The sequence below is a fragment of the Macrobrachium nipponense genome, chromosome 28 (assembly GCF_015104395.2).
Source record: "Macrobrachium nipponense isolate FS-2020 chromosome 28, ASM1510439v2, whole genome shotgun sequence".
Classification (NCBI taxonomy): Eukaryota; Metazoa; Arthropoda; class Malacostraca; order Decapoda; family Palaemonidae; genus Macrobrachium; species Macrobrachium nipponense.
Genome location: NC_087217.1, coordinates 62,419,394 through 62,427,507, shown reverse-complemented (window position 1 = coordinate 62,427,507; position 8,114 = coordinate 62,419,394). Strand labels below are relative to the sequence as shown.

At 39.0% G+C, this 8,114-nt stretch overlaps 1 protein-coding gene across 2 annotated transcripts in view; it reads left to right on the top strand.

The window, feature by feature from the left end:
- The window catches only part of LOC135201810 (BTB/POZ domain-containing protein 6-B-like), a 173,955-nt gene that overhangs the window by 109,544 nt on the left and 56,297 nt on the right, over nt 1-8,114 (top strand). The window lies entirely within an intron of this gene.

The following is an 8,114-nucleotide window of genomic DNA, read 5'->3' as shown; positions in this document are numbered from 1 at the left end:
TTGCCAAAAATTATGTTTACCATTTCGGAGCATTGAGCTGTAATTTAGCTGAATTCATTAAATGTATATGAATTGTTTATTTCCTTGAATATTTACGATTTCACTGGGTACTTGATGAGTTCCAAAACTGAAGTTCCTAATTTGATATGTATAAATTGCTTTTTGTAGCGCTAGAATATTTCAATTTCGTTATTGACGTGTCTTCTAGACTCTAGGCAAAGTAAATGTGTTAAAGAAAGTAATAGTCAGTGTCCCTTGTTCATCTGAAAACTGAATTCCCGGATCTTTTTGTTTTCTTGAGGATTTTCGTTCATTTTTAGTAGTTTCCATTACCCCTTTCTTGAATGAGGCAGAAAGATTCTGCTCTCTTCCAGAAATAAGAGGATTAACATTCCTTTTCGAGATTTAGGACGGATCGTCTCCTTTCTCAGGAATGGAAGAATCCCTGTTCCCTCCCATCCTCTTTTTCGGGAAGGAAAGAATCATCCTTTCCTTTCCCAGAAGTGGGTTAAGTAAGGTTACTTTTGTATGTTAATAGTTAAGGAATTAAGTGATCTTTAGAAAGAAACTTCATATCTGGGTATTATTTTTATAGAACACACTATAGTGTTTTTGCCAGAGAAATATTTTTCCGAAGAATTCGTTATCCTCTCCAGCGATTCTTGCTTTCACTTCCGTCCCAGTGCCCCTTCACCCCCAAAAATAAACTGGCTAGGCCTTAGGATTTCCAGAAAAAAAAACTGTCCAGGCTTATGGATTGCATGAAAAAGAAATCAATACAAAGAACATAAAAGAAAAAAAGTTACATTACTTCAGAAAACCTTATTTTAATGATATATCTTATCGAACCTTGCTACCTAACATTATAGGTCCCTGGGTCCTAATTTGACTGGTAGGCAAATTCCTGAGATATATACTAGTATTGCACCAGCCCAGGTTTTTTCGTTTGACGTGCCCCTGGGTTAGGTTAGGTCAGTGTAATAATGGTCTTCCTAGGATCTTTGAGGATATCTGGGAGGGTTCGGTGCTCCGATACAATTCGGGAATATGCGACCGGTCCAACCATAGATATAAAAGCCTAGATGCCGCATCGGGCGCTAGCTGAATAGGCTGGCGCACGTCATCAGGCCCGCCATCTTGGGGCGGTAATTCAAACAATGCAGCAGGCTGCAGTATATGACGTTTTTTCGCCACTATTCGCTTAATATTGCACGGATTTTCTTGTCTGATGGCTCGTTACAAAGCTTACATAATTCCCTACAAGGATCTAATAAAATAAAGTTGTTCCTTATTGTTTGAAAGTTAACTTACAATGACTTTGTTTTAGCAGGTAGGGGGAAGGGGGCTAGTTGTACACAAATGTTAATATTTACCCATAACTATTGCTGTAAACAATAATTTGAAATGCTGTGATAAGACAGCCTACGAAAAAAAATGGTTAAAACAATATTATTTAAGGGCCATTAGGTCAATAGGGTAAAATGTTGGACACTAATTTGATGTTTCTAGATTTCTTTCACTGCATTATAGCTATGTAATATTAGTGTTAATCTGGTCCTTGTAATAAGAACTAAATGGCCAAGCAAGGCACATAATGAGTTTTTGTTGATGTTTTGATATAGCCTGCTGATTTCATATCAATGAATATAGATTATCATTACAATGTAGTATCATTAAACTGTTGGAAACAGCAATGAAAAAAAACTTGTTTAAATTGCTGGGAATATTTATAAATAAATGCACAGATGTACAATAAATGTTATATATACATTCAATGTAAGAACAAATATCATGAAAATAAATCATTGTGCAATACATTTTGAGAGTTGTTACTTCAAAGTATAGGCTTAATGACCCATAAGGCCACCCACAGCTTTAAATTTATACATGTGTGACCAAACCAATGAACAGTTAGCTGAAAAAAAATTAGACTGGCCTTATGATTGTGGTCTAGGCTGAAAGGCTCGGTGGGGGGGGCGGGGGGGGGGGGGGGGTGACGGTTACTATGACCAGGTATACAGGGTTGCTCGTCAGGATTGGCTCATTTTGGCAATTTTGGTCTATAGAAGTATAGAGATGGCCCAGGCCCTTATCCCAAATAAGGTATAATAATTTGGGTCCTTGACAACACAGGTCTAGAGATGAGCTATATTGAACTGTTAATGCTTGCCATAATGATATATCTTAGTCTGAGCAAATTAAAGGTAGTTTTGTGAAAAATTTAAGTTCTATATAATTATTTCACCATATAAAATTAGGTCTAGAGATAGGTCACTTTTGCCACTAGACGAGGTCTCTTGATACCTGCTAAATTTTCCAAAGCCAGGTCTAGAGGTCAGAATTCACTGAGGAGCATCCCGTACCAAAAAAATGGAAGAACCCCCACCCCACCCAGGCTCAAAGGAGCAGGCAGAGATGCAAAGGCTAGATAACACAGAAATCCTAGTTATTCTAGGGCCTACTGTAGTTTATTTTAGGCTCAACCCTACAGTTTTATGACTTAAACTTGTAGGCCTGTGCCAAAAATTATATTGGGGGATTTTTTAACAGAGCACTTCGAGAGACAAAGATTTTACTTAAGTTGCACAGATCCATAGCTGTAGGCCTACTTAAGTCACCTGTCTTATCACAGCATTTCAAATTATTGTTTACAGCGATAGTTATGGGTAAATATTAACATTTGTGTACAACTAGCCCCCTCCTTCCCCCTACCTGCTAAAACAAAGTCATTGCAAGTTAACTTTCAAACAATAAGGAACAACTTTATTTTATTAGATCCTTGTAGGGAATTATGTAAGCTTTGTAACGAGCCATCAGACAAGAAAATCCGTGCAATATTAAGCGAATAGTGGCGGAAAAACGTCATATACTGCAGCATGCTGCATTGTTTGAATTACCGCGCCAAGATGGCGGACTTGTTGACGTATGTCCGGCCGGCCGATGCGGCATCTAGGCTTTTATATCTATGGGTCCAACCCTCTCAACCAAGCGCCTCAGTGGCCATTCCATTGAGGAGTGAGAGATGTGTATTTCTGGTGATAGAAGTTCACTCTCGACGTGGTTCGGAAGTCACGTAAAGCCTTTGGTCCCGTTGCTGAATAACCACCGGTTCCATGCAACGTCAAAACGCCATACAAGCAAACCCTCTCAACCTGATCAAGATCGCCATACAGATATGTAAGAATGCATCCACGCTTAGTATATAGTCCTGGCCCTAATGTACAGACCCGTTTGCATTTGTTTTGTGCCCAAAAGTTTTCAATTGCTGTGAGTAGATACTATGACCCATGACCTTTATTCCTCATTCGGTCAGACATCTGGCTAGTTGGGCATAACTCCAGGACAAGCTCATTTAAATATGGCGTCTGTTGGTCATACTGGAAAAAATAACTTTTTTAGTTAATTGGCTTCTAGGTGGGGGTTTTCAATGGCGAGGAATCCATTTCTGACCTTAGTTTTAGAGTTTGAGTTGTCATTAACCCACAAACCCAAGATAGTAAGTTAGTAACTACTAGCTAACGCAATACATTTCTAGAATACACGGATTTTATTTTTGGAATTACTATGACAGTTTGAAAGATATTGGGGGGTTTGTCAAGGACGGGTAATATCATCTGCATTGAATTTTGGAGACTTTTAGAACAGAATGTTGATACACAACTGCAAATGTTTTATGGATAGATGTACCTATGATTTTAATGTATAGAAATGCCTTATATTTGGAGTGAGGAAGACTCTTTATGCAATGATTAATATGATATCCACACACTTTTTTTTTTACAAATCACAGTACAAGGTCAACTGAACCCCAAATGGAACCTTTTTACGTGATATATCATGGTGCAAAGAAAATTATAACTTATTTTTGTTTCAAGCTGTAGCAAATTAGGTAAAATATATTCAGTATCTGCATTAGGATGAAGACAGCTCATTATAAATCGTTGCCTTTATCAGATGTACATGCCTCATTGCTTTTACAATAGCTACTGTCTTTGTAGCAATATGTGCCGCAAGAAACACTTCATGTAATGAGTAATATAATATCCACACACTTATTTACAAATTACAATACAAGGTTAACTCAACTCCAAAGGAAACATTGTGACACATCATGCTGAAAAAAAATTGTAATTCATTTCTGTTTCAGTCAATAGCAAATGAGGTAGAATCAATCAGCATCTGTCTTAGGCTAAAGACAGCTCATTATAAATCGTTGCCATCATCAGATGCATATGCCTCACTGTTTTTACAGTCACTACTGTGTTTGTGTCAGCTTTGTGGCAGCTTTGCAACGGTAACATTTTCTTTCACATTTGCTAGTGCACTGGAAGGTAACTAACTACCTTGTCATCTGGAAGTGTCCCTAGGAATTTCATCGGTAAGAGATGGCCGCTTTGTCTTTCCTGCCCGAACTATTCATGGGTATAAGTGCCCATGAATAGTACTTGAAGTTGGAGGCAGCATTTCCAGTCCTTTAAATGCTGGTGACATAGATCTCATGACGTAGATCATCAAAAGTTGATGCTGCTGTCTTTGATCTTTCCCCTGCCCATGCTCGTACTAAGAATCTTTCAGCCATATGCAGATCCTCATCAGAAAATAAATCAGCCTCTGCAAAGTTCGCCAGTAGTTGGGTAGGACTGCTTGCTAATGCTGCATGCTTGGCACCAATTCGGCTCATGGAGTCATCACCAGGGAGCACGTGAGCCTTCAGTAATGAAAGACATCGTGGCCTACCAAGTTTTTGGGAAATGATGGGAAGTGGGATCATACGTCCTCTGTCACCAGTCCCAAACTGAACCCACAATTCTTGGAGGCCATTGTCAATGAAGTGATGCACATAGCGCAGAATTAGAGCAACACTCTGTCATTTGAAATTCTCACAGCAAGTTGACACCCTCTACTGGCACTCCATTCAATGTGTGGGATGATGCGGCAGTCTGCCTCTTCGTGCCAATTAGACAGCTCTGGAATATCGGAAATATTACTGTTCTCTACCAGATTAGCTAAAGTCACTTCACCATCTCTTACCATACCACTGATGACCACATGTTGCATGTCTCGTGACACCATCTTACTGACCAACTCTTGCAGTTGCTCTTTATTCTTTCCAGAGGACTAAAACTTGTCTACTTGCTTAGGAATCGGCACTTCCTCATTCATAGTGATCAAATCAACCACCCTAGATTGACCTCCTCTTCTGATACGCTCACCTTCCTTGATGGAAAATTCATTATAGCTGTCAAAATTTTTTCGAATGAGCTCTCCGTCACAGGCATTTTTTGTAGACGGCGTGACAGTATGAATAATTTCACCAATGCTCGTGAAATGTGTAAGATCCCTGTACTGGTGAATTTTAGACATAAAATCCAGTAAAACATGAGTCTTCATTGGTGACTACCAGGTGAACTGATTGTAGTGCTGTTGTCAGGTGTTGCTCAAGTTCAGCCACAAGCTGGGATTTGCCTGTGTTTGTGGTGAAGTCTCTTTGACAATTTCCAAACTCCTATGTGCGTGCATGTGCAATTTCCTTAGCCACAACAGCAGTTTTGGGAGTTGTGATCAAGCTTTGAACACTGAGATGAGGTAGATTGACTTTAGAAATTGTGGTTCTTACCTTTTTAGATTTCAATATAAATCTCTCATGTCTGTATGCCTGATATTGTTTCTGATCATTTTTCAAAGCACTGAGAAGTGGTTCCTGTACCATGGGATTAACAATCTCTTTGGTGACAATGTTGTGCAATGGAACAAAAACCTTGACATCATAGGGGTTCTCTCTTTGAAGGATAAAGTCCAGTAACTTTGATACATTGATATCAAACTCCATCCCTTTATGGCCATATAAGCTCATGATGGAAACCACTTGCCTCTAAATGTGTCATGACCCCTGCATTTGTGAGAGAATTAAGGAGGTTAGAGATTCCTGTAATTTCATGAAAGAGAAGCTCAAACTCGGCTAATATGGACGCATCACCTGAACTACGGACAACGACAGTCCACCTGGACCTTTCTCAGGTCCATTAATGGACTGCTTCAGCTTCATATCCTTGACCACAAACTTTCCCAATCATGAAGTGTTGGAATAACAAGGGGTCTTCTACTTCAAGAACCTCGATCCTTTGAAGGTACCAAGAGGCATATCTAAAGTAGGTGATGCAATGAAAAGCTCTCAGTATCTTCATGTAGTAACCAGTTCCCATCACGGTCAGCAGTAATGAGTTGTTTTATGACATGTACAATGGACTGAAATATATCCAAATAACTACAGAGACCTGATCTGGCTTCACATTCTGCTGTAAAACTTCAAGTACCCCTCTTGCAGCTTGGCAGCCTTAGCGCTCGCAATGTTAAATTCTGCAGCAGAATTAAACTTTCTAGCAAGAGAAGTCTTCAGGTTGGCAAGCGACTGCAATAATGAGCTGGATGTCTCAGCTGAGTTCTGAGCAAAGAAAGCTTTCCATTGAGAGAGTCAATCATTTCCGAGACCATCAGCAGACCTTTGAGAGAGCGAACATAGTGTGAACCTGATAGGACAGATTGGAGGACTTTCTTCCCATAAATTTCACACTCGATTATCCCATCATGTAGTCATGTGCCTATCAAAAGTCGTCCAGCACAACGCAAGAGAATTTTGGAGTAGAGAAACTTACCCATCATGGGAAATATGTCATTGAAAACATTTGGGTCATGCATCACAATATCTGCCACTGTATGGAAAACACCTTCATCACAGAACAGTGGTAGAATAGTCTGGCCTAATTGGTGTTGCACACTCTGGAAGTTGATGAGTGCCTTGTGAACTGTAGCATATTCAGTGACAGGTTGTGGAATCACTGGGAGAAAATCCAACTCTCATGACAGGAACTTTAGACTCAGTTATGAGAGCATGAATATATATATATATATATATATATATATATATATATATATATATATATATATATATATAGAACTTCATAAACGCATGAATAGCTCTCTAAATTTTTTCATGAAACTGCTAAGAAAACCCTCTGCAATATATAAATAATTCTATACATTTGATATCTGGGTTAATGGCATCTCAAACTCCAAAAGGTCAGAAATGGATTCCTAACCATCGGAAACCATTATATAGAAGTATAATTTACTTCTTTAGCCCATTAACTAAAAAAATGTAAATTTTTCGTATGTCAGACAGACGTCATATTTAAACGGGCTTGTTCTGGAGTTATGCCCAACTAGCCAGATGTCTGACCGAATGAGGAATAAAGGGCACGGGTCATACTACTCACGGCAATTGAAAGATTTAGGGCACAAAAAATGCATACGGGTCTGTACATTAGGGCCTGGACTAGTAATAATATGCGAAAATATTAAAGTTAGAGAAACCATTCTTATCGTGAATACCTAATCAATAACTAATAAGTCAGCATTTCGCATCTTATGTACTAACTTGTTTTAACCTAAACCTGCTTTTATATTTAATCTCTTACAGAGATTTGAAATACCATTCTTTATGTATTAATTGTCTGTAAAAGAAACTTGTGTGATGTCTTTGACTCTCCGTCCGCACTTTTTCTCTCTGCTCTCAGATCTTAAAATCTACTGAGGCTAGAGGGCTGCAAATTGGTATGTTGATCATCCACCGTCCAATCATCAAACATACCAAATTGCAACCCTCTTACCTCAGTAGATTTTATTTTATTTAAGGCCAAAATTAGCCATAATCATGCTTCTGACAACGATATAGGGTAGGCCACCACCCGGTCGTGGTTAGTTTCGTGGGTCGCGACTCATACAGCGTTTTACCGTGACCACCGAAAGACAGATCCATGTTTGGTGGCCTTGGTTATACTCTGTACAAAAAACTCGATTGCGCCGAAGAAACTTCAGTGCATTTTTTGCTTGTTCTCTTGGCAACTTGTGAAGGAAGAATAGGTTTGTCTGTCTGGAATTCTTCCGTTCAGCACACAAATTTCAGGTTCCTTTAGTGAACGCATCGTTTTCATTCCACAGCCAGAATTAAATAAGGCAAGTAGTGCCTACACACGAAGAACACTAAGAATGTCCCAACTATTTTTATCTGTTAAAGGAAATTTTGTCGTGTATAGCAACTAAAAAGGTCACTATTC